This window comes from Crocodylus siamensis, chromosome 1 (genome assembly GCF_052110815.1).
Source record: "Crocodylus siamensis isolate JL-2025a chromosome 1, ASM5211081v1, whole genome shotgun sequence".
NCBI classification, from domain to species: Eukaryota; Metazoa; Chordata; order Crocodylia; family Crocodylidae; genus Crocodylus; species Crocodylus siamensis.
In genome coordinates this window covers 49104184-49116613 of record NC_143395.1, presented here as the reverse complement: position 1 = coordinate 49116613, position 12430 = coordinate 49104184, and the positions used below count along the sequence as shown (strand labels likewise).

The 12430-nt window shown below is 44.3% G+C and overlaps 1 pseudogene; it reads left to right on the top strand.

Annotated features, from left to right (window-relative positions):
- The window catches only part of LOC149872793 (uncharacterized), a 112272-nt pseudogene that overhangs the window by 68444 nt on the left and 31398 nt on the right, over nucleotides 1-12430 (top strand).

Below are 12430 nucleotides of genomic sequence, written 5' to 3'. Positions count from 1 at the left end.
ACAGTTTTTACAGATTTGAAGACTCTTATGTCTCCCTTCAGTCTTCTCTTCTCTGAACCAAATAACCCAAATAAACCCATATACTTTCCACAAAGGTTAGGTATTTGAAAAATTGTTCCAGATCTTTGATAACTTCTGTTACTGACTCCTGGACTCTCTCTAATTTCTGTACAACTTTATTCAACTGTGGTGGCCAAAAGTGGACATAGTACTTAGTTGAGGCCTTTAGTAGTGAGCAAAATGGAAAGATAACTTAACATGTTTGCATATGACAGGGTCTTTCAAACTTTTAAAATGAGCGTACTCCTTCTGGTGGCGGCAGGCAGCCAGGGGGGTAGGTGGAACTCGCATGTGGTGGCTGGCCGGCTGGGGGGGTGATGTTCACATATGACTGCTGCTGTCTACCACCCTGCACTGCTGCTGCACCCCACTTTTCCATGGCTAGTCTCATGTATGGCTCTGTGGACTGCTGATGGGCCTTGCTCCTTGCCAATCATGCACCACCCCTCAGTAGCCTGCTTAGCCACACAAACAGCCAGCTGTGGGAAAACAGCACAGGGTGGTGGGCAGTGGTGTGGGGTGGTGGGTGGCAGCAGCGGTGGTGGTTGCTGCCACATTCGAGCCCCCTTCCCCCCATCTGACCAGCCGGGTGGCACCTGTGGAGCCTGCAGAGAGGTACTGCTGCCCTTGCCCCACCCCAGCCCTGCTTCTGGGAGGTAGTGGTGGAGGGTGGTAGGTGGCAGCAGTGGCCACTGCATGTGAGCTCCTTGCCCCACATCCATCCACAGAGGGGTGCCTCCTTCCCACCAGCTATTGGCTGATGGAGGCAGCATGGCAGCCAATCAGGAGAGCAAGCTGGGGTGGGGGTGGGGAGGCACTGTGGTACGCTGGATGGGGCCAGTGGTGCCTGGTGCACCTTTCCCCCTCCTCTGGGTAAGCAAATGGGAATGCCCCAGGGAAGCACCATGCCCCGGGGCACGCTCCATCCCTGCTTGCCCACATGTACCCCCTGTGACCTTTCCTAGTACTACATGAACCCCTGGTTGACAACCCCTGGCATATGACATTCCCCATTTATATATCCCACTATGTTTCATTTTTTTCTATAACACTGTGACATTACTGATCATATACAGTTTGTAACCCCTGGATCCTTCTCTGAAGAACTGCTACTGATTTGGTTGTTCCTCAACTTTTGTTTGTGTGGTTACTTATTCCTTAATGAATTATATCATATCTTCCAAGCTCTTCATTATTTCTGAATACATTAGCTTACTTTAAATGCTGCTGATCTACTTGCCATCTTTTATTGTATTCTGTGAATGCTTTCATCAAGTCAACCCTTACCTCTTTTTCTGGTTATTTTTCTGAATAACCCTTTTTTATAGCTCTTGGCCTTTGGCCATCTGAAACACCAGCTGCACTATACTCTCTCTCTGGTGTTAATTTTTCACTAGTTGTACCTCTTGGTAAATCATATGTGTTACTTTTATATAGAATTTACCCTCTGGCCTGACTTTAAACAGAGCTGTGATAAACAGAGATCCTTGCTGGATATTTGCAGATTAAAACACTCCTACAAGTTCATTATAACAGTCTTCCATTTTTAATGCATATTAGTTTGGTTTCACCATAACTTTAGCCTGAGCCACCACAGGAAACAATTCATTTAGCTGGTAGGCCTAACAAAGACATCCCTGAAGCTGCAAGATTTGCCTCCAGCATCCACGTTTCTTTGTACCTATACTCAGCAAGAGTTTTTGTGAGGCCTTGGATTAAATACATTCCCAATACAACAGCACTAGAATTATTGGTCCCTCCTAGCAAACATCAATTTCATCAAGAGAGCCCAAGTTCAATGGAAACAGCATTTATCTTATCCTCTGAAGTGGTTTATGATTAGTAGGCATCAATTAATTCCTGAAGAACAAACTTTTCTTCCCTTAATAACTGGGAGCTTTTCATGGATCCTGAGTCCAACATCATGGTTTTTCATCCATTGCTGTCTCCAGACAAATAATAGCAGCTGTTCCCAAGGAATTTATAATACTTGCTGATGGTGGCTATATTGCATATGCATTTCCATCTCTAGCAGCCTTTGCTTCTCCATTGCTTGCAAATGTCATTTGGCCTGGAATCCTAAGGAAATAGCCCTTTCTTAATGACCTCTGACATGACTATTAATAGCTTGCATTTGGATATTATCCATTTTTTGCCTATTTTACTTGCAAACATTTGCATTTTCTACAAAGGATTTATTTTGAATCTGGGAATTAACATCCAGTATCTTCAAGGAAACCTCAATTTATGCTTCTAGACTTGTATTGCTATGTGTAAACTGGCTTAAATTTGTATAGTATGTTATCTCCCTTCACCAGCAGGTTTTGAATTCACCTGTTAAATTGTCTTTGCAAGCAGGATTTTCTCACGGCTTGCCTCTGAGCATGGACCCCTGTCTACATTGCCAGTTCCAGATCCAGTGCAACCAGGTTCTGTCTCACTTGAACTATATCTTGGTAGTCTCCCCAGTGGACACAAATAATGATGGAGAGATTCTTTTTTTTTCTGCCTCTTGACTTGCCATTCTATCTAGTATTTCAAAGGTGTTAACCTGCTCCTGTATGAGCACCTCCTAACAGTTATGCAAACAATTCAACAGCTGCAAGATCCAGGATCCTCAATGGGAACCAGCTGGTAAAATGTGTTGCTATCACCACCTAAAATCAGCTAGATACCATGTTCCTTTTTTGTCAGCCCATGCATTCAGAGCAGTATAGCTCAAAGTCTGTCAAGTTCACATGGATTCCAATCTCATCTGCATAACCTCTAAATTCCCTTTTCAGGCTAAAGTGTTTACAGAATTTAAACAGTCTCTTGGGACACTAGCACTAGCACCAGAAGCCCATTTCACATGCATAGGCTTGACTGAAATTATTTTAGAGACACTGCTCAGACACATCATATTAATAGGAAAGTAACAAAGAATACTAACATAAAAATTCAGTATCAGCTGCTGGTGGAGGTGATGTCTGCTCTTTCATCTAATCTTCCTGAAAACCTTATTATACCTTCTTGTACATCTTTGTCTTTCTCTGCAGTTTATTCACTTTAGGACTGTTCAACTTGAATTCACTGAACTCTACTGATATTTGTACTTCTTCCTTCTTGTGATGTGTTCTCGATTGTGCATTGTTTCATTCTGTAAAGCCTTTTTCAGCACTGAAACGATGCCAAAGGAAGATATGATTGCATTTCCTTTTCATGGCTACAGTGGGCCATGTGGCAGCAGCAAGTCCCCCACTCCCATCCTTGTCCCTACCAGTAGGTACATTCCTAACTAAGAAGCATGCAAGTGAATCCACTCAAGGCTCCTGCAGCTGCATACACTGTCACATCTTCAGTTCCTAGTAGGCATGAAAACAGCTACTGAAGATGAACCCAACATAGTTTCACTGGTGCACATCTGGGTTAGCAAATGCAAGTGAGTACAGACAGGGACAAGGAAAAGGACAGGGATAGGGACAGGGACAGGAAGTTCTTCAATGCCTGGACTCCTTGCTACTATGAGGTAAGCAAACCAAATATGGTGCTCTTTCACAAATCTGGGGGATTGGAATGGAGCAAGAAAAAGGATCATGGACACTCTGTGTAGTCTCAGTTATGCACTGTCCTTAAGTGCAAGTGGCCCATGGCTCTCCAGGGACCTGGCGGACCTCCTGCGGCTAAAAAGGAAAGCCTACAAAGGATGGAGGACAGGATTCACCTCCAAGGAGGATTATTCTGCGCTGGTCTGGTCCTGCAGGGAGCAAACCAGGAAAGCCAAGACTGCAACTGAACTCCAACTAGATTCAAGCATCAAGGACAACAAAAAGTCTTTTTTCAGATATGTGGGGAGCCGGAGGAAAAGCAAGGGCAATGTTGGACCCCTGCTAAACCAGATGGGGCAACTGACAACTGACGCCCAGGAAAAAGCCAACCTATTAAATAGGTACTTTGCATCAGTCTTTCATCAGTTCCATCGGATGCCCATGCCTGCTATGGGAAAGGGAGATCCAGGTTATGGGGATCACCCACCCTCTATAAATGCTGACCTCGTGAAGGAACACCTTGAGAAGCTGGATACCTTCAAGTCAGCTGGCCCTGACAATCTGCACCCCAGTGTACTCAAGGAGCTGGCGAGCATCATAGCTCAGCCCCTGGCACGGATCTTTGAAAACTCCTGGTGCTCTGGTGTAGTGCCCGAAGACTGGAAGAAGGCCAATGTGGTGCCGATCTTCAAGAAAGGGAGGAGAGTGGATCCGGCTAACTACAGGCCCATTAGCCTGACTTCTATCCTGGGGAAGATCTTAGAAAAGTTTATTAAGGAGGCCATCCTTGAGGGACTGGCCCAGGCTAACATTCTAAGGGATAGCCAGCACGGGTTTGTTGCGGGTAGGTCTTGTTTGACCAATCTCATTTCCTTCTATGACTAGGTGACCTATCACCTGGACAAGGGAGAAGAGATTGATGTCATATATCTTGACTTCAAAAAAGCTTTTGATCTGGTATCCCATGATCACCTCTTGGCCAAACTGGCCAGGTGTGGCCTTGGCTCCACCACGATCCGCTGGCTGGGAAACTGGCTCCGTGGTTGGACCCAGAGGGTTGTAATTGATGGCAGTCACTCATCGTGGTGCCCTGTGACCAGTGAGGTCCCTCAAGGCTCTGTCCTGGGATCCATCCTGTTCAACACCTTCATTAAAGATGTGGACATTGGAGTCAGGAGTGGACTGGCCAAGTTCGCCGATGACAACAAACTTTGGGGCAAAGCATCCACACCAGAAGATAGGCGGGTGATCCAGGCTGACCTGGACAAGCTCAGCAAATGGGCAGACGAGAACCTCATGGTGTTTAACACCGAAAAATGCAAGGTTCTCCACCTTGGCAGGAAAAACCTGCAGCACCCTTATAGGCTCGGCAGTGCTACGTTGGATAGCACTACAGAAGAAAGAGACTTGGGGGTCATCATTGACCACAAGATGAACATGAGCCTGCAATGAGATGCTGTGGCTAGTAAAGCGACCAAAACGCTGGCTTGCATCCATAGATGCTTCTCGAGCAAATCCCGGGACGTCATTCTCCCCTTGTACTCGGCCTTGGTGAGGCCGCAGCTGGAGTACTGCATCCAGTTTTGGGCTCCACAAATCAAAAAGGATGTGGAGAAGCTTGAGAGAGTCCAGAGGAGAGCCACGCGCATGATCAGAGGTCAGGAAAACAGATCTTACGATGACAGGCTGAGAGCCATGGGACTCTTTAGCCTGGAAAAGCATAGGCTCAGGGGTGATCTGATGGCCACCTATAAGTTTATCAAGGGTGACCACCAGGATCTGGGGGAACGTTTGTTCACCAGAGTGCCCCAAGGGATGACGAGGTCGAACGGTCACAAACTCCTGCAAGACCGTTTCAGGCTGGACATAAGGAAGAATTTCTTTACTGTCCGAGCCCCCAAGGTCTGGAACAGTCTGCCACTGGAGGTGTTTCAAGCACCTACATTGAACACCTTCAAGAGTAAATTGGATGCTTATCTTGCTGGGATCCTATGACCGCAGCTGACTTCCTGCCCTATGGGCAGGGGGCTGGACTCGATGATCTCCCGAGGTCCCTTCCAGCCCTAATGTCTATGAAATCTATGAAATTTATATATATATATATATATATTTGAAGGGATCAGAGCAGGTGCACAAGTGCTCTGGGAGGTGTAGGGACTCTTCTTCCGATATGGAGCAGAGCCAGATCACTAATGGGGACTTAACCACATACCTTTTAATGAGAGAACAGTACTGGGAACATAACCAGTGTAAACCAGGGGGTATAGGGGACACTACAATGCACCGAGGGGGCAGGATTCAACAAGGGTTAGACACAAGCATAGACATATTCATCTAGTTGACAAAAGACAAGGTTAACAAAATATAAAACACAAACAGCAGAACAAACAATACTGGTTGGCGAAATATAAAAGGCACAAAATACAAAACATCAAATAAGAAGGAATAGAGGGCCAAAGTACCTAGAGGGGGGGAGAGCACAATGACCCCTTTCCACTGCAACAAGAATTTCTCCTTCTCACTTCACTCACACCAGCTCAGTTTTGAACTCAGATCTCCCACAGGGTGTGCAGGAGCACTACCACACAGCCCCCAATGCTAGCACTGCACCAAGCTGCAAGGAATCTTGGCCTTCTGGGAGTCCCAGCCTCATGTTAAGCTGCCTGGCCTCTTTTGGAGGAGCTGGAAGCAGAGCTGGGAACCTCTCAGGTCACTGCTCAGATCCTTGCTGGAGCTGGGAAGCCTCTCCTGCTGGCTGCAGCCTCTCATAGGGGACCCTAGAGCCCAGTGGGGAACCTCTCCTGCCAGTCGCATGCCACACTGCTAAGAGTCCAACTGCTGCCTGCAGGTTCTGCTCCTTCAGGCTCTTCTGGGGCAACTGCTTCTACCCCACTGGCCCAGCTCTTGCCAGCTCTTTGAAACTCCTTCCTTGTGGTCCCTCGCTGGTCTCTCTTGAGTAAGCTGCACTGCCCCTTTTATCCCCGTCCAGGTGAACCAAGGGGCCAATCAGGGGACATGGAGGGTGGGTCTCTGGGGCCTGATTGGTGAGGAAAGGGAATCCCAAGCCCTTGAATCATCTTTTACCCTTTCAAAACCCCTGGGCTAAATCACTACCAGCTAGCCCATCACATATATACACACATACACATACACATATATACACACGGTCACTCTGTAAGGAGCAAATTCACCCTGCCTTCTTAAGGCACTGTAAATGACCCTAATGTAAAAATTCAGTCATCTTTTGTATTTGAGTAGTGTTTGAGGGGCTACTTGTCCAAAGTCATAGCTTAGTCAGTTTGGTCTGGGTTGACAAGCCTGGGAAAATGTAAGATTTTTGTCTATAAAACAACAAAATGTATAAGCACAATAAAATACATGTGGTATCTGTTAATACCTTGGCTTTTGGTTCATGGGGGAAATAACACCTGTAGGCCTGTATCTGACCTCTATTGGGGGTATTCTGGGTAATGCCTAACCTGTGTTCTGGTTAGAGTATTTTACTGGGAAGCAGGAAATACAGATTTAAACCCCTAGTTGGCCTACCACCTATCTCCTACTTCCAGGGCAAGTGCCCCAAACAATAAGCATCTAACACCAGCTATAATATTTAAGTTTTTTCTATAGCTAAAGTTACAAGACTTGACCGGCATTACATGTGGACCTTGGCAGTTCCATCCCCCCTGGGAGATAATGAAGCTTTTGAATATGCATAGTATGAGGACAGCATGGCTACTCTGAATCCCAAAGTATGTAGATGTATTAAAACTTAATTATGCAGCTACAAAATCACCATTTAAATAAGTGAAAAGGAGAAAAGGATTTGGCTAGTAGCCTTTCATAGCTGGGTCAACCACACACAGCTTTTGGACTGAGTTCAGAACAGGCTTCAAAATCACACATATATTACACCAGTGAAAGGCTTAATCATTCTGCCACTATACCTACAACACAGCAAAGCTCAGTGCTTAAAATGTAAACAGATGCTTAAGTCCATCCTCATTCAAAGCACTTAGGTTCTTTTGAGAGTGATTTGGAAAATGATTTTTAGAATCCCAGGAAAAGCAAAGAATATATACAACTACATATGCATGCATCTTGTAACAAAACATTGCCATTTATTTCACCCTGCACTATAGTTTGTAAGGATTGTAAGTTTGTAGTCAATTTCTGACTATCGGTCCTTCATTTTATTCTTGACAGGACTTCCATTGATTCTGTTTATTTTTTGAAGAGAGAGCTCTGAATGTAAAAGTCTGATTTCTTTAGGAAAACATGATCATCAGATTGCATTTTTCTTTACATTTAATTTATCGGGCATGATGTTTATCTGCTGACTCTGATTGTGCCTTGCTGTTTCTTTTAGAGCAAAATGAAATCCATTTATAAAGCTGTAGAATTATGATGATAAAGAACTCTTTAAACATTATAAATAAAATAAACAAATTCCCACAGAGATTTTGATTCTGTTCTCTTCTATGTTAGACAAAGAGTCAATGAACAGAGGCAATAAACAATGTGAATTTTGTTCAAAATCTCAAATAAATAAGGCCTTTGAAATTCTGCCATCAGGCTTCAGAAACCTTTCACGCAGCAGATTCATATTTATTTTTGTGATAAGGAAATAAAGAAAAGACGTTTCTGTTATGATGATTTCTTGCTGAAAAGCTTGACTGAAGTACCCTATCCATTTGGGAAGACTGCACAGCTCGGAAATTATAACCAGCTAGGTTATAAAAGAAATCATAACATTCAAAGTAGACACAACTGTCTCCTGTAGATGCCAGTAATTAAATTTCTTTTATCTGGTGGAAGAAGCACTGCCAGTTTCCTATAATGAACTCAACATCACCTCAAGGCTTTTTAATCTCAGCACTTCTACAGCCATGCATCAAAGCTGAAATTATAGATCTCATGTATTTTATGATAGAAGAGAGCACTATGCATACATGATTGGACATCATTGAAGTCCTATCTGTGGAGCAGCCCCAAAAAAGAGAACATTCTTGAAAAAGGAATTTACAATGTGTATTAACTATTGTTAACTAAAATAATGGGAAAAATAAGACATTCAAATACTGTTAATGGAAAAATGGCAAAAGGTATTACAGATGCAATTGTATTAGGTATTAGAGAAACATTAAGTAGATAAGTTTTAGCTTATGAAGCTCTTTTAGGCCTTTTTGATTGATTTGTCAGACTGTGCTTTATGAGTCAAAACATCACTCATGAATATTTTCTTTCCAAAACAGTAACAATACATTATAGAATAGCTCAGTAAAGCTAACTAACAAGTAATATATGTATCATAAACTAAAATATTAAACAGAAAGGTTTTGGTACATTTTAAGTCCCCTTCCCTCTCTTGGAGAAAGGCAAAGCAACCATAGGTTTTTTAAAAAATCAGACCTCCAGGCCTCCATATTTAGGAAATACTGGGTGCATCTACACACGTGCCCGACTGTGCAGTTGTTACTAAAGCAGGTACTAAATGACTGTCCAATAACTGCACAGTCCCAGCAGCACACAGGTTGTTTCTGACCCTACCGCACAGTAGCAACGAGGCGCATCACAGTTTGTGCCTGCAGTTGTTACATTGCCATAGCAATGAGCTTTATTGCTGTAGCTTATCGCTATGGTGATGTAGTGTCTCATGTAGACACACCCACTGATCTGAAGTATGACATTCTGTGTATAGTTCCTTACTACATTTATGTGGGTTTACTCCCTAGCAAAAGATTGTTTTATCAAATACAATTCTTTCCCATGAAATATTACTATAACTATTTCATGTTCTGCCTGGGACAACAAATAAATTCAGCCTGATAAAAATTCAGTGGATGTTGATGATTGTCTACCAAGGATTATGGTAAGTAGTTGGAAGAAAATGGACCACAGACTAATTATTCAAGGCTGAAGTAATATGAAACAGTGCTGAAAGAATTCCTTCATGCCTTGGATTCAAAATCCCACATGCATCCTTTATTGAGGAGCATTAAATCAGTCAGAGAGCGTTATGGGGAAGTACGGGTAGAGCTGACTGGAAGTCAGAAATTTCATTCTGTGGGAAATTCTAAAATTCTAAAACTATAATTTTTGTTCCATCTCAGAATAGAAGTAGACCTTCCAAAATTCCCACGGGGGGGGGAAGGGGGGAAACCATTTTGAAATGATTAGCGTGTTTTATTTTAGAAAATGCTGAAATGAAACAGCTGGGGAATTCAAGCCCTAAGGTATTGGCTCAGCCATGGTTCCCAGGGCATCTAGGCTCCTACATCCCAGTCAGTCGGAGTGAGCTGATGGGTAGCTGAGAGGCTAGAAGGCCTGGGAGTCAGAGTAGAGCTGGCATCTAGAGGCACCCAGACCTGCAACAAAAAACTTTGAGATTTCCTAAGGCTTCCAAGCTTCCAGATCCATGGCAGAGAGTCTGAAAGACTTGAAAGCCCTGGCACAAGCTAGGGTGCTTGGGCTAGAGTTCTTAGGGCGTCCACATTCTTAGTTATGGATCCAGAGTCCAGCCAAGGCAAGAGCTTGGGCTAATAAGGCTTTGAGTCTCACAGTTCCTTAGCAGGAGCCTTGAAACCCTGTGATAGTCTGGAGCCTTGGATTTTACAACTTCTGTGATACCACATCAAGGTCTAGTCCCTATGGATGACTGTAGCTGCAGAGGATGGAAGTCTGGCTTCTGACCTAACCATGAGCCCAAACAGCAGTAAACTATGGAAGTTTCTGATAGAAACCTGCTTGTGGTTTGTTATACATCAAGAAAACAATTTTTTTTTGTCTTTTTCTGACAAAAATCTGTTTTGCTGCAAATTTTCAGTCAAGTCTACTTCATTAGACCCTATGATAGATTAAACTGCATGCTGTAAATAAGCGACTAACCTCTGGCACTATTTTATGACCCCATGCCTAATCTTTATATTATAGGTAATTAAAACTCTGTGAACTCAATGTGTTGAAACAAACTTTGATGAAAAAGGAAGAAGCTGCTTGGAACACAAAATCACATTTTCTTATAAAGAAAAAGAATAAAGGTACTTCTATTTCTTGTTCTAAAATGAAGATAACTGATTTGGGGCAGATTAAAGAAAAAATAAATTACTGTTTCACAAATTTAAGGTATAACTGGGCACATCTGTACATACATTTGAACCAGGATCAGTAAACTACTCATGAGTAAATGCTCCCAGGCCACAGGTGTCTATACATGTGGGGAAGCAGAAGCAGATTTGCTGCTAATGGCAGCAAACTGCCCCCAATTCCTGGGGCCCTGCAGTGAGAATGTACAGCTCTAGTCTCCCCCTGGGTGCTAGCTCAGGGGCTGGCAGGGAGTACCAGGCCAGAAGACAGTTGTCTTCTGGCCACTGGGACATTACATCCTGTCCCCAGGGGCTGCCTGCTGCCGGGGCAGTGCAGTCAAAGTCCCCATGCCCCAGCAGCAGGGAGCTCCTGGCTCTGGCTCTCCAATCAAGGACAGAGGACTTGGAAAGAACTGCAGCAGGGAGGGAGCAGGTCCCAGCCCCCTGCCTCCTGCCCCGTGCCCAAATCTTCTAGTGGGGCATCTAGCAGTGAGCAGATCAGGGTGGGGGCCTGGGACCTACTCCTACTCTTTCCAAGTTCTGTTCCTTGGTCACTTGATTGGGGCATGGGGCTGGGACCTGCTCCTGACCAAAACAGCTCCAAATGTTGCCAGATTAAGAAAAAGTCTCCTCAGCTATCTGTCAGGGGCTGGTCTGACCCAACAGGAAAAATATACTGCATATTGATCCTTTACATACATTTGTCATTACTTTCCATTGCTGATCTGGTGACAGGTTGCTGAACAGCATGGTAGTATCACTTTCCTTTCTCCCAGGTCAAACAGTTTTTCCTAGTCATACTTTAATGGTGTATATTTCATGATTCAGTACTTGAAGGTCAAGTTTTCCCTCTGATAGACCCAAAATGCCAGCCTCCTTGTTAAAATGTCAAACAAGCAGCTTCAAGTTTTCTTCTGTGATGCCCCTTATACTTCAAAGTTGCTCCCCATAAACCACAATATACAGGTTTCCCTTGATTTATGCAGGTTCTGTATATGTGAATTTTCTCTTATGTGATGAGCATTTTTAGACCCATAATTCATTATATGCGAGGTAAATTCAATCCTATATGATTGGCAAAGTCTCCCCTCCCATCCCCCCCGCCCAAGCAGGTAAGTCTGTGGGGGGAGGGGAATGGGCCATGAGGCCAGTGCCCCACTCACTCCAGCCCTTGCTGCAGTGGCCCTGGGAGCAGCTGGGTGGGGGGTGTGCCTCTTGCTGCTCCACACGCCCTGGGAGGGCTGCGGGCTGGGGGCTGTGACAGGCTCTTCCCAAGGGGCATGTGCCCCCAGAACAGCAGCGGCACCAGGAAGTTCCTGGCATTTAGTGTGGCCTGTCCCTTCCCTACTCCCAGCCTCACTCCATCCCTCCCTCCCTCCCTCACAGCCATTGGAACCTATCCCTATTTGTTACATTACAAAGTGGGTTTGCTTTATGCAAATTTGATTTATGCACCGTTCTCTGGGAATGCATGCACTGCATAAATCGAGGGAAACTTATATTCATTGCTTTGGAAATGCCTCCTTAAAACTACCTTTTGCCATGCTGCCTACAAAGAGCATTAGGCTACTTGTGTGACAAAGCTACACATCACACTGACCAATGCTGTCTTTGTCACTCTCTCCTTACCTTCTTTTGGCCACAATGGCTTCACATCTTCTCTCTTTTGATAATGCTTTCTATTAGCCATTTCTCACAAGTGGTCAGACTCCATGTTTGGCAAGAGCCTGGTTTAGTTATGTATATTTCACTTTAACATTA